Source organism: Schistocerca cancellata, chromosome 1 (assembly GCF_023864275.1).
Source record: "Schistocerca cancellata isolate TAMUIC-IGC-003103 chromosome 1, iqSchCanc2.1, whole genome shotgun sequence".
NCBI lineage: Eukaryota > Metazoa > Arthropoda > Insecta > Orthoptera > Acrididae > Schistocerca > Schistocerca cancellata.
In genome coordinates, this window is record NC_064626.1 from 724,325,653 (window position 1) to 724,352,850 (window position 27,198).

Below are 27,198 nucleotides of genomic sequence, written 5' to 3' on the forward strand. Positions count from 1 at the left end.
CGACATTGTGCATGCTCTGTTGCCTGTGTCTATGTGCCTGTGGTTCTGTCAGTGTGATCATGTGATGTATCTGACCCCAGTAATGTGTCAATAAAGTTTCCCCTTCCTGGGACAATGAATTCACGGTGTTCTTATTTCAATTTCCAGGAGTGTATATATAATGTCTGTGTGTGTGTGTGGGGGGGGGGGGGGGGGGTGTTCTGTTGGACATGTTCAGAACTGACATGTAATTGTGAATAAATTCCCATTTGATGATCAGGCAACATTGGAATGTGCTGTCACTGTGAGAGCATTTTAAAAAGCCTGGTGATAGTGTGAATGCTGCACGAACGGTATTTCCACAGCACTGCCAGCCAAGATGATCTGTGACTGTTCAATGGCAGTACCATTACTCACTTTAGCGCTGCCCATGACACCTTTCTGGCTATCAACCCGTCAATATTGTGGTTTCCCTACAGCGGTCACGAAACGATAATCTCTGTGATAGTGATCACTTTTTTGCAATCATGTTACTTTCTTGTCACCACCTGATGGACTATCTGCCAGTTGGACCCTCAAAGTGCTAAGTGGCAGCTTTATGTTCTGCCATCACTTGCATCTGCAGTTAAATATACCTAAATTAATAAAAATATCAAAACCCTTTAGTAAATTTAAGAAGTTTATGAATAATGTTAAGTAACATTATTTTCTCATGATACAAGCACATTACATAAAATTATGAAATAAGTGAATTTCACCATCTGAAGATAGGGCCTGAACTACATACATAAATAAATCATAAAGATGACACATTGAGTTGCAGACAGGCACAACAAAAAGTTACACATTTAGCTTTTGGCCAAAGGCTTCTTTAGGAAAGGACACCCACATTCATTTGTTCACACAAGCAAGCACACTTCACACACACATGTGTCTTCACTGTTCTGAAAAAGGCTTTGGCTGAAAGCTGCATGTGTAACTGTCTTTTTGTTGTGTCATCTTAATGGTAAGTAGCAATATATCTTTTCCTTATGTTGTTAACCAGGAAAACAATCAATTTTTTACAAATTAATGTAATTGGATAGATAAAAAATATACTCGCCAAGCAGCGGCATAACACACACATAAAAGAAGGTTGTAATTAGGCAAGATTTCGGAGTCAGTGGCTACTTCTTCAGGCAGAAGGGCTTAAGTGAAAGGAAGCGGGGTGAAGGAAAATGACTGGAGAGGTCTAGGAAAAGTGGTAGATTTCAGGAAAGTCACCCAGAACCGTGGGTCATGGGAGACTTACCGCACGGGATGAGAAGGAAAGACTGATTGGTGGGGACTGTATTGGTCGAGATTTGAAAACCTGACAGCTTAAAGGTGGAAGACAGGGTAATATGCAAGACAGGGATTACTGCTTAAACATTGTGTGAGTTAATAAGAATGAAAAGCTAAGTGCATTGTACATAACATAGGTAGGAGGGCGATGGTGAAAAATAATGTGTAAAACAATGAAAGATGTAGAAAACTAAAACAGAGTGAAGGAAAAAGTAGTTACTGTGAAGAAATGCAGAGACGGAAGAAATTAACGTAAATTAAGCCCAGGTGGGCGGCGAGAACCAAGGACATGTTGTAGCGCTAGTTCCCACCTGCAGATTTCTGAGAAATTGGTGTCTGGAGGAAGAATCCAGATAGCGCATATGGTGAAACAGTCACCGAGGTCATGATTGTCATGTTGTAGAGCATGCTCTGCAGCAGGATATTGCATGTTGCATTATACACCCTCTGTGGGTGGCTATTCATCCTAATTGATAATTTGGTGGTAGTCATACCGATGTAAAAGGCCATAGGGCAGGGATATGGGTGCAGAAGGAGCATAGGGTCTGACAAGAAAATTGTGGAGATTTGGATGGTGACGAAAAGCTATTCTAGGTGTGGTGGGCAAAAATTAGGAAAGAATGGATCTCATTTCAGGGCATGATTTTCAGAAGTCATGGCCGTGTCAAAGAAGCTGATTAGTATATTCCAGACCAGGATAATACTGAGCCACCAGCACACCAGCAATGTGCTCCAAAGTTGTTTTTTGGAGGGATCAACGATACCAGGATTGGATGTGATGGCCCAGGAAATCTGCTTTTGAACTAGGCTGGTGGGGTAACTATGTGCAGTGAAGGCTGAGGTGAAAGTGGTGGTGTATTGCTGTAAAGAGTCTGCATCTGAACAAATATGTTTGCCTCAAATGCCAGCGCTGTAAGGGAGGGAACATTTGACATGTAAAGGATGGCAACTGTCAAAATGTAAGTACTGTTGTTTGTTGGTATGTTTAATGTGGATGGAAGTGTGCAGCTTTCCTTTGGTGAGGATGACATCAACATCAAGGAAAGTGGCATGGGATTCGGAATAGGACCATGTGAAATTTAATTGGGAGAAGGTATTCAGAGATTCCAGGAATTTTAATAGGTCAGCCTCACCTTGAGTACATATGGTAAAATTGTCATCAATGTATCTAAACCAAACCAGAGGCTGAAGACATATGGATCCCAGGAAATCCCCCTCCAAGCGACCGATGAAAGTGCTGACATAGGAAGGAGTCATCCTGGTTCCCATGGCCATACTCCTGATCTATTTGTAAGTGTGCCCCTCAAAGATGAAGTAGTTGTTGGTAAGTATAAAGTTGATTAAGGTGAATAGGAAGGATGTCATAGATTTTGAATCAGGTGGGCGCCGACTGAGGAAATGTTCAGCAGCAGACAGACTATGTATGTGGGGGATGTTGGTATAGAGGGAGGTGGCATCGGTAGTGACAAGCAAGGTGTGTGGTGGGAGTGGGATGGGCATGGATTTCAGACAATCTAAGAAATGGTTGGTACCTTTGATATAGGAGAGGAGTCTTTGTATAATGGGTTGCAGGTGCTGATCAACTAATGCATATATGTTTGCTGGGTGCTTTGAAGCTACCAATGATAGGAACGGCCAGGACGTTTAGGTTTGTGGATCTTAGGAAGAAAGTAAATGGTGGGGGAGCATGTTTTGGGTGATGTGAGAAGTTCTATGGATTGAGGTGTTAGTGCTTGAGAGGGGTCTGAGGTTTTAAGGAGGGACTGCAGGTCAGTTTGAATCACAGAGATGGGAACCTGATGACAGACACTGTATGTAGAGGTGTCAGACAGATAGTGTAGACTTTTACTAACATCCTCCTTTTGGTCAAGTGCTATAGTGGTAGATCTTTTGTCTGCTTGGAGAATAATGATGAAATCATCAGCTTTTAGATAATGTAAAGCCTGGAGCTGTGCAGAGGACAGGTTAGGGTCATGTTGTAGGGATCTGAGGAAGGGTTCTGAAGCAATGCTGAATGTGAGGAATTATTGGAAGGCTTGTAAGGAATGATTTTGAGGTAGTGGTGGTGGATCAAGTTCAGGTTGTGGTCTGAACTGTTCAAGGCAGGGTTCAATGTCAGATTTGCTGCTGGAAAGATTGTGGGATTGGGTCACACAGTTATATTTCCAACTGATATTACAAGTGAAGGAAAGTAGGTCCTTCACCAAAGCAGCGTGATCGAATGCAGGTTTAGGGCTGAAAGTGAGACCCTTAGATCATACAGATAATTCAGGAGGGAGAGTGCTTTAGATGATAGGTAAGAACAATGCACTGTTGTGACTGGTTCTTGTGATTACAGGTTATTCTCGGTCTGAGAGCCAGTGGTGAGGGCGATGGGATGTCAGGGAGATTGGTCAAGCTTGGTTTGTCAAAGAGAAGTGGTGGTTGATGGTATGGCTGTTTAGGGAGCTGCAGAGGGACAGGAAGGGAAACACCACTGTTCGGGCATTCCTTCACAACAGCAAAGCTATCATTGAACCCTGCTTTGAACAGTTTAGACCACGATCCCAACTTGATCCACCACCACTACCTCAAAATCATCCCTGTTGATGTTCGTTGATGAGAGAGGAACTGAAATTGGGAGTAGCAAAGCAGAAGGAGAAATACTAAGCTCCATTTCCTAATGTTTCTTTACCAAGGAAGATACAGATGTGGTGTGTGTGTGTGTGTGTGTGTGTGTGTGTGTGTGTGTGTGTGTGTGTGTGTGTTTTGGTAAGTGTACGAGCCATATTAGCAAAGCCTCTACTACTGTGGTTTGCAACCTCGAGGAGAAATTGAGAAATTTGGAGGTCTGGCTTTGTTGAGCTATATGTAATGTATACACCAAGTGGAAATGATGTATAAATTGTAGTTCCTCTCATGACTGTGCTGCCATCTCATGTATTGCTGGAGGATTATCAGTTAGAACGGCTCGTTCTTTAATTCTGTCCACTTCCACTTCTGTTTAAATCTCTTTAATCTGCATCCTTTTTGGAAAGACATTTCCTTAAATGTTTTTAATAATTAATATATAACTATTAATAATTGAATATAATAGAGGGAAACATTCCACATGGGAAAAATATATCTGTCTGCTTGTGTCTGTGTATGTGTGGATGGATATGTGTGTGTGTGTGTGTGTGTGTGTGCGAGTGTATACCTGCCCTTTTTTCCCCCTAAGGTAAGTCTTTCCGCTCCCGGGATTGGAATGACTCCTTACCCTCTCCCTTAAAACCCACATCCTTCCGTCTTTCCCTCTCCTTCCCTCTTTCCTGACGAAGCAACCGTTGGTTGCGAAAGCTTGAATTTTGTGTGTATGTTTGTGTTTGTTTGTGTGTCTATTGACCTGCCAGCACTTTCATTTGGACTATTAGTAATTGGATAGATAAAAAAAGTCTACTCAGAAAGCAGTGGAAGGAGAACACACATATGAAAAAGAGCTTACAATTTGCTAGCTTTTGTAACCAGTGGCTCCTTCTTCTGGCAGAACAGTTGAAGGGGAAGGAAGAGGGATGAAGGAAAAGGACTGGTGAGGTTTAGTAAAAGGAGTAGAGCTCAGAAAAGTCATCCAGAACCCCAGGCCAGGGGAGACTTACTGGACAGGACAAGAAGAAAAGTGCCTTTCGAGTGGTTCTGGGCAACTTTTCCAAACTCTACCCCTTTTCCTAAACTTCACCAGTCCTTTTCCTTCAAACCCCGCCCCCCCCCCCCCCTTCCTTCCCCATCAACCCTTCCTCCAGAGGAAAGAGCCACTGGCTCCAAAACCTAGCAGATTGTAATACCTTTTTTATATATGTTTTCTCCTGCTGTCACTTGGTGAGTAGATATTTTTTTTATCAATCCAATTATTTATATTTTCAGAAATGTATCATTTTTCTTGTTAAATATAAAACTATTGTCATTTTAATGTTTTAAGGGCTATTAGAATCAACACAGGTGAATAATTAATAGTGAGTAAAAGATATTTACTGCCAGTAACTATATTCGCACTTCCAGGTAAAATACATTGAACACAACAACCAAGGAATATTATATTACACACATAAACTCTGAGTTTACAATAGCACCAGAGAGGTCTATAATATTTTACATGATGCACCTTGCTGCTGTCTCATATGAAATATATTTTTCACACAATTCTAACACCCCGTTGAACATATATTTTGTGGTTTGCCTTCACAAGATAAACCAAAGAGCCCCACAATCTTTTCAAACTTCTCTTTGTCCAAGGGTTTTGTCAGAGGTCAGCCAACATGTATTCTGTGGGCAGGTAGTCTACAGTGATGTTCTGTCACTCTATGTAGTCCCGAATAAAATGGTGCCTTATATCAGTATGTTTTGTCCTAGCACTAGTGATATAATTTTTAGCTAGGTTAATGGCTCCTTTATTGTCACAGAAGATCATTATAGGTTCCACAATTAAATTGGGTTCTGTTTCGCATATTAATGTTCTTTGCCACAATGCTCCTTGTGTGGTGTAAGATGACTCCATATACTCAGCCTCTACTGTACTCAATGCAACATTTTTTTACTTTTGAGAGGACCATGAAATGAGGGCCCCCATTAATTTAAAGCAGCAGCTATTAGTGGAATGCCTATCTCCCAATTCACTCCATCAGTCTGCATCACTGTAGCCTTCTAGTTTTGCATTACCTTCTCTACGGTATCTTAATTCATGGTTTGAAGTTCCTCTTAGATATTGGAATATCCTTTTCACGGCTTTCCAGTGCTTTTCCATTGGGTCTATGCAATTATCTGCTCACTGCATTGGTGGCAAAAGCAATGTTGGGTCATAACATATGAGACAAATATAACAGACTCCTTACTGCTTCTAAATATGGTACATTCTCATCACATTCCATATCTGTCTCATTTATATTTAACTTCACTCCTCCTTCCATTGGAATAGTTATGGGTTTACAGTCACTAATGCCAAATTTCTTTGAGATTTTTTTCTGTATATGATGATCGATTTATGCTCAATTCTTGTCTCTCCTCATCCTTAGTGATCTGCATACCTAAATAACTTTTAACTTCTCCCACATCATGCACCTTAAACTTGGTTTGCAGCTGTTTCATAAAAATTCTCATTTGGCTTTCGTTTTCAGTCAGGATAAAGAAGTCGTCCACCCATATTGACATTATTATTACCCCTTCTCTTCTCCTTTTATAGTATATACTGGGATCTGCCTTAGATTGCTTCATATTCATATTTATTAGAGTTTCATGTAGACATCGATTCCAGCAATATCCACTCTGTTTAAGTCCATAAATACTTTTTCACAAACGCCAAATCTTTTCCCTTTCTGATATGGTTTTCATGACTTCTGTTGGTGGAATGACATATATCTCCTCCTCCAATTTCCCATTTAAATATGTTGTTTTTACATCCATATGATGAACTGTTAAATTTCATTTTGCTGCCAAGGTTAAAAGATAACTCAGTGATGCATACTTGACTACAGGTGAAAAAGGTTCTTTGTAATCTATCCCTTGTTGTTGTGAACATCCTTTTATTAAAAGTCATGCTTTATATCTTGGTGATGAATTTTCGGGCCTCTTCAAAGTGAATACCCATCTTGCCTATGATGGTTTCTTATCTGCTGGCATATTTACCCATCCAAAAATTTCATTCTGAGATAAAGAATCCAATTCCCTCTCCATTCATTGCTTCTTTCCATTCTTGAGAGTTTGGGCCTGTGGGGGCACGCGGGCGAATAGTTGCGTGTGCACAGTACAGGGGCAGCGGCAAAGACTCTAGTGTGCACATAATCATTTACTCTTTGCTTTGTGGTTGTTTTGTCTTTGATGTTCTATGTTAATGTCTGGCTCATTGCTTCAGAATAAAGTTGAACATTAAGAATACGAACAAGTCTATCTTTAATAGAATGGAGCTATGTAGTGGCTACAAAGTGGTGACACCAAAGTCAAAAGAACACTTACGGCAAGAGGCAGAGGAGAAGGATAACGAAGGTACACTACAAGATACTCCAAATGGCAACTCTACAGCACGCTCAGTACACCGGCAGGGTACGCTGCATGGTCAGGTTCGGGAGTTATGGAACGACGTTCAACACCACGGAATGGATTCAGTGGAGTGGGACAGTGATATTACCAGGACAAAATCCACAGCCGGAACACATATACGAGAGGAGGATTCGCTGGGACAACACATGAAAGTACGCCCGCTGCCATTCCTGGCCGATAAACTGGAACTTTGGTTCTCCATGTTAGAACTGGCATTCATGCATAATCGGGTAACTGATGACCGGGAATAGTTCATGATAGCAGCAAACAGTCTGGATGCCAGGGTAGTGATATTGGTTGAAGAGATAATTAGACGGCCACCGGAAACACAGCAATATATAACATTGAAGTGCTTTTTAATAAGCTGGCTTACTAAACTGCTAGATCAAAGAATCTGCCAGGTGTTGTGAGGTGAATGTAGAGGTGACAGAACTCCCTCTGAATATTGGAGGCATTTGCGTGGAATCGTGACGGAAAATGAATTTTCGAACACTACACTTCATTCCGTTTGGGCAGCACAGCTTCCGTCTGCAGTAAGAGCAGCTGTGGCAGCGAATGACAGATACGATATACAAGCACTACTCCAACTCGCTGACAGGGTTCATGCGACGGTTGAACCAACTAATTCTCTCAGTATAGCAAAGGTGGAGACGACGACGAAAGAATACGAAGCGGCGGCGGTTAATAAGCAGCGGCGCACTATTACTGGTACACAACTTCAAAAACTCAAGGAGCAGCTAGATGGGCTGCAGAGGCAGATGGAGGCGTTGAGACCTACCAGTTCGGAGCGAAGTGCATTCTACCATGCAATCATGCTCGCTGCGTAAATAACATGGAGACAGTAAGTACAGATGTTTCTTTATTAACGGTATCTCGGCGACTTTATGTTCGGGACGTGATGGCTTCATGTTATTATTTGATAGACACAGGGTCTGATGTCAGCACGTGGCCAAAGGGGTAATGTACTTCCCTCAGTGACAGCACATCGTTTTGCCTCAAGGCTGCAAATAAACAGCCCATAATGACATATGGCAGTTGTGTCAAAGAAGTGAATTTATGACCTAGTATTATTTGTCATTGGACTTTTGTCATTTCAGATGTAACAGAGTGAATATCAGGAGCAGATTTTCTATATGCATTTGGTATTGCGGTGGACATTCGGTTATCACAGCTTAGAAGGGGCAAAGAGGTGGTGCATGGTCATGTAGGAATAATCACAGAGAAGGTACATGGTTCGGTTGAAGTGACAGAAGTATGCCAACTTAGAGAACCGCCAGCGCAGCCAATAGCCAGGGTGGCCCATCAAACAGTTCACCACATAAACACCGTTCCCGGGCCTCCGGTCTCCCTCAGATCGAGAAGGTTGGCCCCAGACAGATTTGCAGACACAAAAGCTGAGTTTGAAGAGATGTTGTAAATGGGAGTGATACGAAGATCTGATAGTGCATGGGCCTCGCCTTTACATTTAGTTCGGAAGAAAGACGGAAGTTGGAGACCTTGTGGTGATTATAGGTTGTTCAATGCCCGTATGATACCTGATCATTATACAGTTCCCAACATTCGCGACTTTACAAATAAATTGGCTGGAGCTGAATGTTTCAGTGTAGTCAATTGTAAAAAAGCATACCACCAAATACCGGTGGTTGACAGTGACATACTGGAGACAGCAGTCACTACACCTTTCGGTCTTTTTGAGTTTTTACGCATGCCATTTGGTTTAAAAAATTCTGCACAGACATGGCAATGTTTCAGTGATGAGGTGCTGCAAGGGCTAGATTTCACTTTTGCGTATTTAGACGATATACTGGTGTTCTCAGCGACAGCAGCCCTCCACGAAGAGCACCTCCGGACAGTTTTCGAGAGGCTACGTACTTATGGTGTAGTGGTAAATGATACCAAATGCAGTTTGCATAAAGATCAGGTGACTTACCTGGGTCACACAGTCTCAGCAGCTGGCATCTGTCCTTTGAAGGAGAAGGTCGAGGTTGTACAGCAGCTGCCTCGCCCGTTAGATTTGCAACAGTTGCGGAGGTTCCTAGGTGTTTTAAATTTTTAACACAGACATCTGCCAGGAGCTGCAGCTTTACAAGCACCACTCATGGAGGCTTTGACGGGCACGAACACCCAGAAAAATCAGAAGCTACAATGGACAGCAAGCATGCAGCATGCATTCGAGCAGATCAAGGAAAGCCTAAAGCAAGTGGTTTTACTAGCTCACCCAGAGAAAGATGCGAAGCTAGCTATTGTTGTTGATGCAAGTCAGGTGGCGATTGGGGCAGCGTTGCATCAGTGGACTGCCGGTCACTGGCAGCCTTTAGGATTCTTCTCCAAGAAACTCCCAGCAGAATTGGAGTGCATATGATAGAGAGCTGCTGGCTGCTTGCGAAGCCATAAGGTATTTCTGGCCTTACGTGGAAGCCAGACCATTTAAATTGTTTACAGATCACAAACCACTCACTTCCGCATTCTGCAAGTGTACGGATACTTTGTCACCTAAACAATTCAGGCAACTGGAATATATAAGCCAGTTTACTACTGATTTACGACATATTAACGGGGCAGAGACTATGGTGGCAGGTTACTTCTCATGAGTTGCAGCAATAAAGTATTCAGTGAACTATGCTACAGTAGCGAGAGAGCAGAAGGATGATGCACAACTGTAAGTTTTTCGGCAGACCACGCCCATCAGGTTGAAGTTAAAAAAATTGTGTCCGGAACATGAGACAATACAGTTATGGTGCGATACCTCACAGGGACGGCCTAGACCTTTTGTGCCAGAGAGTTTGCACCGGGAAGTATTCAAAGGGTTACATGGTTTGGCTCATCCGGGACCCCAAGCGACTGTAAAATTAATGACAGAGCGTTTTGTGTGGCCCGGAATTAAGAGAGACTGTCAGAAGTGGGCACAGATGTGTCTGGATTGTCAGTGATGTAAAGTGGGACGCCATGTGAAGAAGCCAGTGGGTAAAGTTGACGGGCCAACTTGTCATTTCGAACATGTGCATCTGAATATTGTTGGACCATTGCCAATGTCCGAATGCTATTGGTATTTATTGACAGCAATTGACAGATTTACGAGATGGGCAGAAGCAATCCCCATTTCAGACATGTCAGCAGAGACAGCCAGTTGGCGTTCTTGACGACGTGGATAGCATGGTTTGGATGTCCGGTACATGTCACGACAGACCAAGGACATCAGTTCAAATCCTCCTTGGTTCCTGGAGCTGGCAAACATATGCGGGTTCCGCCGTCACCGTACCACAAGTTATCATCCGGAAAGCAACGGCATGGTAGAGCGGTGGCACCGAACACTTAAGGCCGCGTTAATGTGCCATGGCGAGAATTGGTCAGCAGCATTGCCACTAGTGTTACTAGGCTTACGCAATGTTTTCAAACCCGACCTCGGAGCATCTACAGTGGAATTAGTAATGGGGAAGACTTACACCTGCCCGGAGAGTTTTTTCAGAAGAGTACAGGTGAGACAGAACTACCGTACTTGTTAACGAGAGTAAGGGCTCAACTGGTTGAGCTTAGGCCACAACCAGTGACACAGCATGGCGTTAGGCCATCGTTCGTACATCGAGAATTGTGCAAATGCTCGCGTGTAATGTTGTGAACCGACGCAGTCAGAACTCCATTGCGCCGCCATATATTGGACCTTATAAAGTATTACACCATACGGACCAGGCCATGACTATCCAAGTTCGCAATAAATGTGTTACTGTGTCAATAGACTGGGTGAAGCCGGCTCACTTACTTCTAGAAGATGTAAGACAAGAAGAGGAGGCAGGCCTGCAGCAAGACAAGGAGCCCCTGCAGGCTGCAATGGATGGTAGGACAGTGAGCCGGATGAAGCCGCGAGAGGATATGACGATGGGTGAAGTACAGCCAGAAATTCACACAAGAGCCTGGCGAAGGGTCCAGTACAAGTTTCCGCACATTCCTGGAGCTCCGCTCTTCAGGGAGGGGGCTGTGTGGGAGCACACAGACGAATAGTTGCATGTGCACAGTGCAGGGGCAGCGGCAAAGACTTCAGGGAGGGGGCTGTGTGGGAGCACGCAGACGAATAGTTGCATGTGCACAGTGCAGGGGCAGCGGCAAAGACTCTAGTGTGCACATAATCATTTACTCTTTGCTTTGTGTTTGTTTTGTCTTAGATTTTCTATGCTAATGCCTGGCTCATTGCTTCAGAATAAAGTTGAACATGAAGAATACGAATGAGCCTATCATTAATAGAATGGAGCTACGTAGTGGCTACAGACCGTTTATTGCTTCTTCTGTTGTTGCTGGCTCATCATTAAAAGACTGGGTTACATACATCTGAATATTCTTTCGGTTTTGGTACGTGAGAAGAATGCCTTACATTGTTCTCTTCATTTTGTTCATCCTCGAACGCATTGTCATCATAAATAGTCTGCATTTGCCTTTGACTATCCTTTTCCTGTTCTTCACTTTCTCTTTCTTCAGATAAGGTTTCACTCTCAGAACTAGGTGCAGTTAATTTAGTAGTCTTGCCCTCTTCAGGCCCCTTTCTATTTTCAAAGAATACTACATTTCTGCTTGTAACTATTCTTTTATCCAATGGATCCATTAATTGATAGCCCTTTGAATTCTCACAATAGCCTACAAAAATATACTTTTTAGATTTTGGGTCCCATTTTGCTCTCAGCTGTTTTGGAACATGCGCCATTGCATTACACCCAAAAACCCTTATATTGCTTAGTTCAGGTTTCCTTCCTACCCATATCTTATAGGGGGTTGTTTTCCTTAATGCTTTTGTAGGTGGTCTATTGTTCAAATATATGGCCGTTGGTACCGCCTTTGTCCAAAAGTCTTTTGATAATCCAGCATCAGTTATCATGCTCCTTGCTTTTTCAACAGTGGTCGTATTAGCCCTCTGAGCAACCCCGTTTTGAGATGGGCTGTATGTTATGGTAGTTTGATGCCTGATTCCCATTTTTTGCCAGAAGTGTCTTCAGTTTCTGGTTAACATATTCTCTCCTGTTATCAGACCTGATGATCTTAATCTTCTTTGCCCTCCACCTTTCAACCATATTATGATATTCCTCAAAAGTGTCACTCACTTGGTCTTTGGAACTAAGAAAATAAATATGAGTATATTGTGAATAATCGTCAATAAATGTAAAAAAATAATAACTCCCACCTATGGATTTGCACTCCATCGGGCCACATTCATCTGTATGGATTAACTGTAAGACCCCTGCAGATTTACTTTTACTGTTCTTAAAAGGTAGCCTCGCTTGTTTTCCTTTTATGCATATCTCACAAGGGTCCTTGGATACACTATAAGTCTGTATTCCCTTTACCAAATCCCTCATTAAAGACATACTGTTTCTATTTAGGTGTCCAAGTCTGCGGTGCCATAAAAAATCTTCCACTGAGTATACTGAAAGACTAACATTTCTGTGTTTACTGTCAAAAGTATCCAGCTTAAAAATATCCCTTTTGTTACTTGCTGTAGTTATAACTTCACCATTTTTGTTGATTAATCTTGCTCTCTGCATGTCAGAAATGACTGTATTTTCCTTCTCGAAAATTTCCCCTACAGACAGTAGGTTAGTGACAACATTTTTTACATAATGAACATCATGTGCTGTAACCATATCCCATTCACCATTTACACTTACATGTAGGTCTAGTTTCCCAGCCAAATGACATCGGAGCTTGCTGCCATCAACAGAAGATATTCCTATATGACTTCTATCCTTTAACATCATAAAGAAGAGATTTGTCTTTAACAAAATGCACAGATCCACCTGAGTCTAAAATCCATTCTAGTTGACGATTACCAACATCTCCAAAAGAGTAAAAACATGAGGGTGTCTTACCTTTATTAATGGTCCTTCTGTCTGGGCAACCAGCAACATGTCTGACCTTTGGTTTACTTTTTCTCTGCACTGAGATACAATATTCCCTTTCTTCTGATGTCTATAGCACCTCACTGATTTCTTCCTTGTGTTTTTTGAATAAAGAATAGATGCAGTTTCCTTCTCCAATACATGACAGCTTGAAGTACTCTTTACATCCTGTAGGATTTTCACTTTAACACTGTCGCCCGTGATAGGTATATCGGAGCTTTGCAGCCCCATAATCATAGGCGCATATCTTTTGGGCAGTCCTACCAACAGTAGTGTCCCTATCCATTCGACAGTGATCTCAAACCCAATGTTTCTCACAAGGGAAAGGTCTCAGACACGGCCAACCGATTCAGCTCAAACTTGGCAGGTCGCTTGTGTACAACCTAAAACTAAGGAATCTAAGATATTTTGGGTCAACACACTCTCAGTTTTGAGAAAATCACCCCTAAAGGTTATAATGAGCAATCGACTCAAAGTGGAGTGATCGATAGATAATTGTAAATAGAGAATTTTTCATAATCAGGTATGGTGTCCGCAAACGCAAACTTTTCCAGAAATCGAGGAAAGAAACTTTTATAACTGCCGTTTCTGTACCCACATGGTAAACGCTTTTCGCCGACAGCACCGATAGCGCAACGGCCAAGGTAACTGGCTGGGAATTGGAAAAATCGTGTTTAAATCTCGAAGAAACCTAGCGGATGTTATTCTTTTCGTTTGTATGTTTCCATATCTCAACTAACAGTGATAGGAGGATTAATAAGGTAAGTAAATCAATAATGAATGATAATAATAAGAAGGGCATAGTTATGAACATGGAAGAGTGAAGGTGTCCAGCACGAGCCTAATAGAGTTGTTTTCCGTCATTAGGCTGCCGCGAACCTCGCGGATACATGCAGTCATTTTACCATTGTTAATGCGCCGAATGAAGTAAGTTTTGTGAATGAATACAGTGTTCTACCTGTTTATGCCGTAGTAACTAGTTATTGTTTGTTGTGTCATCTTTCAGGTGCATAATCTGAATAATGGAGGATGTACACCCTTCGACTAGTGCTGTAAAATATAGTTGGGAGCCTGTCACAGACAATGGCAAGCGGGAGGTTACCGACGCTGTGTTTTGGTTTGTAAAAGTGTTGCAAGACACATGCATTATCAATGCACTATCGGAAGCAAGCAGCGCTGTTTCTCATTGTTCTAAATTGATAGGAGTAGCTATCGTCGAGCGATGTGTGGAGCTGACGAACGAAATGACTTTTGTTGATACTGAAGTATTGTACCGTGAAGGCGAAACAAAAGGTGATTCAGTGGAAGATATCGCGACTAGTGAATCGCAAAATGGTCATAACACTTTGGAAATCTCCATGTCACAGGGAATATGTGCTTCATCTGTTCCCGATGAGTATTACGAACCGGTTACTAAACGATTGAACTACGGTGCTATACCCCTTGAAGTAAAAGTAAAGGCGGTAGCGCTAGCCAGGAATCATCCAAATTGGAACTTACAAACACTGCAAAAGAATGGAGCAACAACAGCCCTGAAAAGGAGGAAGGACTTGAAATTGTGGGAAAGTGATATCGTTAAAGGAGGAACAAGATACCAGGCGATAAATAAGTGGACATACGACCGATTTGTCGAATCTCGTTGTCGTAACAAGAATGTAACAACGAGAACACTTCAGGAGTTGGCTGCAGGTGCAGTGCTTCAATATACGGCCAACAAGGATTTTACGTTTGCTGCATCATTATCTTGGGCAAGAAATTTCAAATTGGAGTATAAAATTCGGCACGTCACTAAATGCGTCTCTCATAAGGAGGTACAAAATATAGAAGATATACAGAAAGTGGCAGCTCTTTTCAGCATGCAAACGGCATCACTTATGACTGGTTTTAATAGTGATTACGTGACCAACACTAATCAAACAGGATGCGAGTATCGAGTGAACATTCGACGCACGTTATCGCATAAGGGAGAAAAACAAACCCTTGTTGCAGCTGGTAGTAAAAACAAACACATTCGTACACGGCGCAATATGCCATCACAGCCTCTCGAAAAGTGTTGCCTAAGGTTTTCGTGTGTTTACAAGGAACGAAACTGCACACCAATGTGCCAGCCGTGTGATGTTTATTTCTATCACCAGGTTAAAAACTTTATTTCCAGGCTTCAGAATTGCAGTGTGGTTCTGGAAATTGCACAACCGCATGGATGCAATAACTGTTCACAGCATAATTCATAACCAACTTTCAGCACCAATTTTTCAGGCAATGATATCATATGCGTGGTACGCATCAAAATTAATTCCTGAAAAAGACATTTTTTAAAATGTAAACCAAGTTTGTTTTCGGAGGACTCTTCGGAAGGTACAATGTAGCTGTCGAAAGATTGCATTCATTAGATGTTCTTGGTGACATGAGTATATTTGTTTTGAATGTTTATATGACATTTACCATCCGTCTAGTTGTTCGCAGAAAAGTGAGGACACGTAACGGTGACTGGAAGAGGCATTGTAAAGTGACCTGGAGTAACATTTTAGTTGTTTACTATCCCAAGAGGTTTGAGAAATTTATTTGCCTACCTTATTATTAGCATTCCTTATTGATTTACTTACCTTATTAACCCTCCTATTCCTCCTTAACCATACAAACGAAAAGAACATCATCTGCTAGGTTTCTTCGAGATTCAAACCCAGGTTCTCCGATTCCCAGCCAGTTACCTTCGCCGTTTTTTTTTTTTTAATTTTTTATTTTTTTTATTTTTTTTGATCGGTGTGTTTGGTCGTTGCGGACGTAACATGACACCCGCCTTTCAAGTTCGTTTGTTGATTGTTCCACTGGCTCTCTGATCAGATTAGATTAAATTAGATTAATACCAGTTCCATGGATCATGAATACGATATTTCGTAATGATGTGGAACGAGTCAAATTTTCCAATACATGACATAATTAAGTTAATTTAACAACATAATTAAGTTAATATAACAACTTCCCCCCCCCCCCCCCCCCCCCCCATTGGTGCTGTCGGCGAAAAACATTTACCATGCGGGTACAGAAGCGGCAGCTATAGAAGTTTCTTACCTCGATTTCTGGGAAAGTATGCGTTTTCAGACCCCATACCTGATGATGAAAAATGCTCTATTTACTATTATCTATCGATCCCACCAATTTTAAGTCGATTGCTTGTCATAACCTTTAGGGATGATTTTCTCAAAAACGCGGGGGTGTTGACCCAAAATATCTTAGATTCCTTCCTTTTAGGTTGTATGCAAGCGACCTGCCAAATATGAGCCGAATCGGTTGGCCGTGTCTGAGGCCTTCCCCTTGTCAGTCGGTTCGACGTGGCTATTATTTTTTTGACATATTTGTCTACACTCTTGCATTTATCCAGCTGAGTGGTAATTAACTCAAGTAATAATCCTACTGTCCTTGTAAGACCTCCATCCTCAAGTGAACTTTGTAATTTGTCCCATAGTTCTTTTGCTGTCACAGCTTTTGCAACGTGAACATAATTCACTGAGTCTACTAGTAATATCAACTTTGATTTTGCTGTCCTAAACTTACTTAAATAATTCTGATCTGGAGATTTCATTGTCTCATCCACCACATCTCATAAGTCGTCCAAATGTAAATAAGCTTCTACTGCAAATTTCCACGTTGCATAGTTTTTGCAACCCATAAGTCTTCCAATGTGCAAAATTTGTGCCATGCTCATTTTAATGGTAACTTTGATCTTTCTTGACATAAAGAATAATACAAAAGAGTTGCGTTTGTCTTGTAAGGGTAACTCGTACTTCACACAAATACACTACTTGGATCTTTTCTAATACTTTCTCGCTATTATATTATGTATATACTTACTCCAAATGCATCACTGGGCCCATAACCTATTAGAGTTGACACAGTTGAATAAGTAATAGTGAGTAAAAGACATTTAGTGCCAGTAACTATATTTGCATTTCCAGGTAAAATACATCGAACACAACAACCAAGGAACAGTATACTACACACACAAACTCAGAGCATACAATAGCACTAGAGAGGTCTATTATATTTCATATGACGCACTTTGCCACTGTCTCATACGAAATACATTGTTCACACAATTCCAACAAGGGCTATCAGAGTAAAATTGAGTTCTTGCTAGCCAAAACATTTTCCATGCCTTATTAGAACTACTCACAGACTTATGACTTGGCATCTGTTAAGCATTTTGTGCAAATTTCACTTTGACATTAGTGTCAGTGGCATTTCACATATAAACACACATGAAAGAGGAGACATGCAGTGTTGGTCCATTCTTTAATTTCAAGGCAAAAAAGCAAGTTGTCTTTTGCTGTAGTATAAAAAATGCTCTCACAAGTTTCTTCTGAACAGAATTTGAATGGTAGTAATGAATTAAATCACTTGCTCCTGCTGCAACCTCTAGAACTTAAGTTGAAGAGAGCTCCAAAACAAACTCATTGAAAAATTTATTAGTTATTGATGAGACAGTAAAATCTGAAATCCTATGGCTATGAATAAACTCGTGTATCTTTCTCCTGTAAGAAGCTCTGGAAACATAACAGACATAATCCAAATTATTTTTCCTGATAGCATGCATGCCAAAAAAATAGCAACACTAACGTAAGTTGTCGTATATAATCACTTGTGGACTTGACCCTCATTTCCAGAATCTCCTAGCTAACAAAGTCCGGAAAGTTGGATTCTTTTGTGTGTCATAGGACACATGGATGTGGTGACTCATTTCTGGGATGAACAGAATTTATCTGTATCTACAAGATATTTAATCCATATGTTTTTGAATTCTGCCACATCTTCTGATTTGCAGTCAAGCTTCCTAGCAATTCTGGATGTTTCCAGAACAAGATTTTCACTCTGCAGCAGAGTGTGCACTGATATGAAACTTCCTGGCAGATTAAAACTGTGTGCCGGACTGAGACTCGAACTCGGGCCACAGTTTTAATCTGCCAGGAAGTTTCATATCGGTGCACACTCCACTGCAGAATGAAAATCTCATTCTGGAAACATCCCCCAGGCTGTGGCTAAGCCATGCCTCTGCAATATCCTTTCTTCCAGGAGTGCTAGTTCTTCAAGTTTTGCATAAGAGCTTCTGTGAAGTTTGAAAGGTAGGAGTCGAGATACTGGCAGAATTGGAGCTGTGAGGATGGTTCGCGAGTCATACTTGGGTAGCTCAGATGGTAGAGTACTTGTCCACGAAAGGCAAGGTCCCGAGTTTGAGTCTCAGTCCGGCACACAGTTTTAATCTGCCAGGAAGTTTCAAGTCTGGATGGTTTGAATTTGTCACCTGAAAGTATAACCATATTTCAATTGATGGGGCAAATGTGAACTTGAAAATGATGCATGATTTGCAAGCATTTCCAATCAATAAAGAAGATAATCAACCACAAATGTTTCATTGTGACACTTACTCACTTTATTTAGTGAATAGAGCTTTGAAAACTGTTCATAATAAAAGTAGTCAGAATGTTCATGAATTTCTTGGGGTGATCTGATACTTTATGAAGGATTTTCCATCAAGGAGGACAACCATCACAAATATCGTAGGGTTTTCCAAGTTTCCTCTCAAATGTTGTTCTTTAAGATATGTTGGAAATATTGAAGTCATGGAAAGAGCACTTGAACTTTTCCACATTTGAAAAAGCATGTTGCTAAAGTACTTAAAGACTACCTTAAAGTAAAAACTTTAAAAAAATTAAACATTACTTAGAAGATAAATTCCTGTGTGCGAGACACAAATTTCTTACATCATTATCAATTGACCTTGAGGAGTTTTTAACCAAGTATCAGACAAATGACTTTCACCTCTCCTTTTTGTACAAATATTTGTTCTGTTCAGTGAATAGCATTGCTTCTCAGTTCATAAAGAAAACTGATATGGAAATGGTGACAAATTCTGGCAAATGACTTGCTACTGATGGTGCCAAAGCATGTAATTATGAAATAAGTCATTTTGTCGAAATTGGATTTGATGCCACTGCTGCTAGAAAGAGCTACTTAGAAAAGTTTATCCTATTTTCAGAAATAAGTGCACAGGTATTTTGTAAAGTTTGTATCTAAAAATTGCTGAGAAGAATCCTTTGAAATTAAAGATAGTCACAGATGGCTCATGTTTATCATCCGAAATTATGCAGAGCTCTATTTTGAGAAATTCTCTAGTGAGAACTGCATTGGAAAAATCGTGTTTAAATCTCGAAGAAACCTAGCGGATGTTATTCTTTTCGTTTGTATGTTTCCATATCTCAACTAACAGTGATAGGAGGATTAATAAGGTAAGTAAATCAATAATGAATGATAATAATAAGAAGGGCATAGTTATGAACATGGAAGAGTGAAGGTGTCCAGCACGAGCCTAATAGAGTTGTTTTCCGTCATTAGGCTGCCGCGAACCTCGCGGATACATGCAGTCATTTTACCATTGTTAATGCGCCGAATGAAGTAAGTTTTGTGAATGAATACAGTGTTCTACCTGTTTATGCCGTAGTAACTAGTTATTGTTTGTTGTGTCATCTTTCAGGTGCATAATCTGAATAATGGAGGATGTACACCCTTCGACTAGTGCTGTAAAATATAGTTGGGAGCCTGTCACAGACAATGGCAAGCGGGAGGTTACCGACGCTGTGTTTTGGTTTGTAAAAGTGTTGCAAGACACATGCATTATCAATGCACTATCGGAAGCAAGCAGCGCTGTTTCTCATTGTTCTAAATTGATAGGAGTAGCTATCGTCGAGCGATGTGTGGAGCTGACGAACGAAATGACTTTTGTTGATACTGAAGTATTGTACCGTGAAGGCGAAACAAAAGGTGATTCAGTGGAAGATATCGCGACTAGTGAATCGCAAAATGGTCATAACACTTTGGAAATCTCCATGTCACAGGGAATATGTGCTTCATCTGTTCCCGATGAGTATTACGAACCGGTTACTAAACGATTGAACTACGGTGCTATACCCCTTGAAGTAAAAGTAAAGGCGGTAGCGCTAGCCAGGAATCATCCAAATTGGAACTTACAAACACTGCAAAAGAATGGAGCAACAACAGCCCTGAAAAGGAGGAAGGACTTGAAATTGTGGGAAAGTGATATCGTTAAAGGAGGAACAAGATACCAGGCGATAAATAAGTGGACATACGACCGATTTGTCGAATCTCGTTGTCGTAACAAGAATGTAACAACGAGAACACTTCAGGAGTTGGCTGCAGGTGCAGTGCTTCAATATACGGCCAACAAGGATTTTACGTTTGCTGCATCATTATCTTGGGCAAGAAATTTCAAATTGGAGTATAAAATTCGGCACGTCACTAAATGCGTCTCTCATAAGGAGGTACAAAATATAGAAGATATACAGAAAGTGGCAGCTCTTTTCAGCATGCAAACGGCATCACTTATGACTGGTTTTAATAGTGATTACGTGACCAACACTAATCAAACAGGATGCGAGTATCGAGTGAACATTCGACGCACGTTATCGCATAAGGGAGAAAAACAAACCCTTGTTGCAGCTGGTAGTAAAAACAAACACATTCGTACACGGCGCAATATGCCATCACAGCCTCTCGAAAAGTGTTGCCTAAGGTTTTCGTGTGTTTACAAGGAACGAAACTGCACACCAATGTGCCAGCCGTGTGATGTTTATTTCTATCACCAGGTTAAAAACTTTATTTCCAGGCTTCAGAATTGCAGTGTGGTTCTGGAAATTGCACAACCGCATGGATGCAATAACTGTTCACAGCATAATTCATAACCAACTTTCAGCACCAATTTTTCAGGCAATGATATCATATGCGTGGTACGCATCAAAATTAATTCCTGAAAAAGACATTTTTTAAAATGTAAACCAAGTTTGTTTTCGGAGGACTCTTCGGAAGGTACAATGTAGCTGTCGAAAGATTGCATTCATTAGATGTTCTTGGTGACATGAGTATATTTGTTTTGAATGTTTATATGACATTTACCATCCGTCTAGTTGTTCGCAGAAAAGTGAGGACACGTAACGGTGACTGGAAGAGGCATTGTAAAGTGACCTGGAGTAACATTTTAGTTGTTTACTATCCCAAGAGGTTTGAGAAATTTATTTGCCTACCTTATTATTAGCATTCCTTATTGATTTACTTACCTTATTAACCCTCCTATTCCTCCTTAACCATACAAACGAAAAGAACATCATCTGCTAGGTTTCTTCGAGATTCAAACCCAGGTTCTCCGATTCCCAGCCAGTTACCTTCGCCGTTTTTTTTTTTTTAATTTTTTATTTTTTTTATTTTTTTTGATCGGTGTGTTTGGTCGTTGCGGACGTAACATGACACCCGCCTTTCAAGTTCGTTTGTTGATTGTTCCACTGGCTCTCTGATCAGATTAGATTAAATTAGATTAATACCAGTTCCATGGATCATGAATACGATATTTCGTAATGATGTGGAACGAGTCAAATTTTCCAATACATGACATAATTAAGTTAATTTAACAACATAATTAAGTTAATATAACAACTTCCCCCCCCCCCCCCCCCCCCCCCCCCATTGGTGCTGTCGGCGAAAAACATTTACCATGCGGGTACAGAAGCGGCAGCTATAGAAGTTTCTTACCTCGATTTCTGGGAAAGTATGCGTTTTCAGACCCCATACCTGATGATGAAAAATGCTCTATTTACTATTATCTATCGATCCCACCAATTTTAAGTCGATTGCTTGTCATAACCTTTAGGGATGATTTTCTCAAAAACGCGGGGGTGTTGACCCAAAATATCTTAGATTCCTTCCTTTTAGGTTGTATGCAAGCGACCTGCCAAATATGAGCCGAATCGGTTGGCCGTGTCTGAGGCCTTCCCCTTGTCAGTCGGTTCGACGTGGCTATTATTTTTTTGACATATTTGTCTACACTCTTGCATTTATCCAGCTGAGTGGTAATTAACTCAAGTAATAATCCTACTGTCCTTGTAAGACCTCCATCCTCAAGTGAACTTTGTAATTTGTCCCATAGTTCTTTTGCTGTCACAGCTTTTGCAACGTGAACATAATTCACTGAGTCTACTAGTAATATCAACTTTGATTTTGCTGTCCTAAACTTACTTAAATAATTCTGATCTGGAGATTTCATTGTCTCATCCACCACATCTCATAAGTCGTCCAAATGTAAATAAGCTTCTACTGCAAATTTCCACGTTGCATAGTTTTTGCAACCCATAAGTCTTCCAATGTGCAAAATTTGTGCCATGCTCATTTTAATGGTAACTTTGATCTTTCTTGACATAAAGAATAATACAAAAGAGTTGCGTTTGTCTTGTAAGGGTAACTCGTACTTCACACAAATACACTACTTGGATCTTTTCTAATACTTTCTCGCTATTATATTATGTATATACTTACTCCAAATGCATCACTGGGCCCATAACCTATTAGAGTTGACACAGTTGAATAAGTAATAGTGAGTAAAAGACATTTAGTGCCAGTAACTATATTTGCATTTCCAGGTAAAATACATCGAACACAACAACCAAGGAACAGTATACTACACACACAAACTCAGAGCATACAATAGCACTAGAGAGGTCTATTATATTTCATATGACGCACTTTGCCACTGTCTCATACGAAATACATTGTTCACACAATTCCAACAAGGGCTATCAGAGTAAAATTGAGTTCTTGCTAGCCAAAACATTTTCCATGCCTTATTAGAACTACTCACAGACTTATGACTTGGCATCTGTTAAGCATTTTGTGCAAATTTCACTTTGACATTAGTGTCAGTGGCATTTCACATATAAACACACATGAAAGAGGAGACATGCAGTGTTGGTCCATTCTTTAATTTCAAGGCAAAAAAGCAAGTTGTCTTTTGCTGTAGTATAAAAAATGCTCTCACAAGTTTCTTCTGAACAGAATTTGAATGGTAGTAATGAATTAAATCACTTGCTCCTGCTGCAACCTCTAGAACTTAAGTTGAAGAGAGCTCCAAAACAAACTCATTGAAAAATTTATTAGTTATTGATGAGACAGTAAAATCTGAAATCCTATGGCTATGAATAAACTCGTGTATCTTTCTCCTGTAAGAAGCTCTGGAAACATAACAGACATAATCCAAATTATTTTTCCTGATAGCATGCATGCCAAAAAAATAGCAACACTAACGTAAGTTGTCGTATATAATCACTTGTGGACTTGACCCTCATTTCCAGAATCTCCTAGCTAACAAAGTCCGGAAAGTTGGATTCTTTTGTGTGTCATAGGACACATGGATGTGGTGACTCATTTCTGGGATGAACAGAATTTATCTGTATCTACAAGATATTTAATCCATATGTTTTTGAATTCTGCCACATCTTCTGATTTGCAGTCAAGCTTCCTAGCAATTCTGGATGTTTCCAGAACAAGATTTTCACTCTGCAGCAGAGTGTGCACTGATATGAAACTTCCTGGCAGATTAAAACTGTGTGCCGGACTGAGACTCGAACTCGGGCCACAGTTTTAATCTGCCAGGAAGTTTCATATCGGTGCACACTCCACTGCAGAATGAAAATCTCATTCTGGAAACATCCCCCAGGCTGTGGCTAAGCCATGCCTCTGCAATATCCTTTCTTCCAGGAGTGCTAGTTCTTCAAGTTTTGCATAAGAGCTTCTGTGAAGTTTGAAAGGTAGGAGTCGAGATACTGGCAGAATTGGAGCTGTGAGGATGGTTCGCGAGTCATACTTGGGTAGCTCAGATGGTAGAGTACTTGTCCACGAAAGGCAAGGTCCCGAGTTTGAGTCTCAGTCCGGCACACAGTTTTAATCTGCCAGGAAGTTTCAAGTCTGGATGGTTTGAATTTGTCACCTGAAAGTATAACCATATTTCAATTGATGGGGCAAATGTGAACTTGAAAATGATGCATGATTTGCAAGCATTTCCAATCAATAAAGAAGATAATCAACCACAAATGTTTCATTGTGACACTTACTCACTTTATTTAGTGAATAGAGCTTTGAAAACTGTTCATAATAAAAGTAGTCAGAATGTTCATGAATTTCTTGGGGTGATCTGATACTTTATGAAGGATTTTCCATCAAGGAGGACAACCATCACAAATATCGTAGGGTTTTCCAAGTTTCCTCTCAAATGTTGTTCTTTAAGATATGTTGGAAATATTGAAGTCATGGAAAGAGCACTTGAACTTTTCCACATTTGAAAAAGCATGTTGCTAAAGTACTTAAAGACTACCTTAAAGTAAAAACTTTAAAAAAATTAAACATTACTTAGAAGATAAATTCCTGTGTGCGAGACACAAATTTCTTACATCATTATCAATTGACCTTGAGGAGTTTTTAACCAAGTATCAGACAAATGACTTTCACCTCTCCTTTTTGTACAAATATTTGTTCTGTTCAGTGAATAGCATTGCTTCTCAGTTCATAAAGAAAACTGATATGGAAATGGTGACAAATTCTGGCAAATGACTTGCTACTGATGGTGCCAAAGCATGTAATTATGAAATAAGTCATTTTGTCGAAATTGGATTTGATGCCACTGCTGCTAGAAAGAGCTACTTAGAAAAGTTTATCCTATTTTCAGAAATAAGTGCACAGGTATTTTGTAAAGTTTGTATCTAAAAATTGCTGAGAAGAATCCTTTGAAATTAAAGATAGTCACAGATGGCTCATGTTTATCATCCGAAATTATGCAGAGCTCTATTTTGAGAAATTCTCTAGTGAGAACTGCATTGGAAGAATTTGTGTCAAAAAACAAATCACACAACTGAACAGCTGACATAGGGAAGAGAGAATACTTTAAATTTTGTGAATATTCTGAAAAACGACTGAACAATTCAATCCTAAGGAGGACAAACTTGAACACTTTCTCATGAATTTACTGCAAAGTGCGAACCATCACTTCATGAAGTTCATGCAGAAGCTGTCATGTAAGTTTCAAAGAAACATGTAGTTGAAAGAACTTTCCCTGTTAACACAGTTTTAGTTGAAAAAATATAAGAAGATACAGTTATTACAGAAAGAAGTGTTTACAGTGCATTATAATCATTAGGTGGTTTACTTAATAGTGAGAAACAACTGAATGTGGACATTACAAATGAAAAATACTAGCTGTGAACAAGGCTTCATCAAAAAGAACAGAAGCCTTTAAAAAAGAAGTAGTCTGATGAAAATGAAGTGGCCAATCTTAAAAGAAAAACAATTCAAGAAACCAAAATGCACTAAAAAATTAAAAAAAAAAAAGATTACTGGAATGGCAAAAGAAAAAGCTGAAGTTTTAGATGTTGAAATTTCAAATTTTACCTAAGAAACTTAAACACTGGATCTTTTACTATGAAGTTTGACATTTGACACAGGTATGATTGTGTCGGATATCAAGCAAACTTTATGACTAAGTTGAGGATTTCTTGGTCGGCAAGACACAGTGTGTTATCTTGGATGGAGAATTGACAGAAGTAGAAGTAATTTCAGACATTCCACAGGGAAGTGTGTTGGAACACATTGTTCACATTGTACATTAATGACATGGCAGACAGCATTAATAGCAATGTCATACTTTTCACATATCATGCAGTGATCTGTAATGAAGTACTGTTTGGAAAAGAACTGCAGAAATATTCACGCAAATCTTAATAAGATTTCAAAGTGGTGCAAAAATCAGCAACTTGCTTTAAATGCACAAGAATGTAAAATTATACATTCCTCAGAATGAAAAAATGTGGTATCCAATGGTTACAATATCAGTGATGCACTTTTAAAATCGGTCAACTGACCTGGTGATAGCAATTTGTAGGGATATGAAATGCAGTGATCATACAGGCTGTGTCATAGGTAAGACAGGTTTATTGATACAATACTGGTAAAAAAACAGCCGGTCTACAAAGGAGACTGCCTACAAATCACTCTTGTTTCACACCTTAGAAGAATATAATGCATTGGACACATACTAAATAGGATTAGCAGGGGATATTGAACATGTAAAACGAAGGAGAGCATCACAAATGGATACTAATTTGTTTGACTCATGGGAAAGTGTCATGGAAACGTTGAAAAACCTGAATTGACAGGCTCAGTAAAATCAAAGTTAGTCTATTTACAGCATGGACAGAGGCATTTAAGCAGTCATTGTTCCCGCATGCCTATGTGGTTGGAACGAGAAGACACCCTAATATGTGGTACCGTGATGAGTACTCCATGACACACACTTAATAGTGGTTTTTAGAAATATTAATAGTAACCTGAGGCTTTTTGCAAATGATGTAGTAATCTACAATGAAGTGCTGTCTGAAAGAAGCTGCATAAATATTCACTCAGATCTTGATAAGATTTCAAAGTGGTGCAGAGATTGGCAACTTGCTTTAAATGTTCAAAAATGTAAAATTGTGCAATTCACAAAATGAAGAAACATGCTATCCTATGAATATTGTATCAATAAGTCACTCTTGAAATTGGCCAACTCATATGAATACCTGGGTATAATACTTTGTAGGGATATAAAATGGAATGATCACATAGGCTCAGTTGTGGGTAAACCAAATGGTGGACTTCAGTTTAGTGGTAGAATATTGGGGAAGTGCAATCAGTCTACAAAAGAGATTGTTTATAAATCACTTTTGTGACCCATTCTAGAATATTGCTCAAGCATGTGGGACCTGTACCCAATAGATCTAACAGGGCTACTGAACAGGGAAGGGCAGAACGAATGGTCAGAGGTTTGTTTGATTCATGGGAAAGTGTCACAGAAGTACTGAAGAAACTAAACTGCCACATTCTTGAAGATAGATGTAAATTATCCCAAGCAGGTCCACTAACAAAGTTTCAAGAACTAGCTTTAAATGGTAACTTCAGGAATGTACTACAACCAGCTACATATAACTCACATAGGGATCATGAGGATAAGATTAGAACAATTACAGCATACACTGAGGCATTCAAAGAATAATTCTTCCCATGCTCCATACATTGAATGCAATGGGAAGAAACCCTAATAACTGGTACAGGG

The 27,198-nt window shown here is 40.1% G+C and overlaps 1 protein-coding gene across 2 annotated transcripts in view; it reads left to right on the forward strand.

The window, feature by feature from the left end:
- Positions 1-27,198, forward strand: part of LOC126185144 (4-trimethylaminobutyraldehyde dehydrogenase A-like) — a 178,598-nt gene that overhangs the window by 51,563 nt on the left and 99,837 nt on the right. The window lies entirely within an intron of this gene.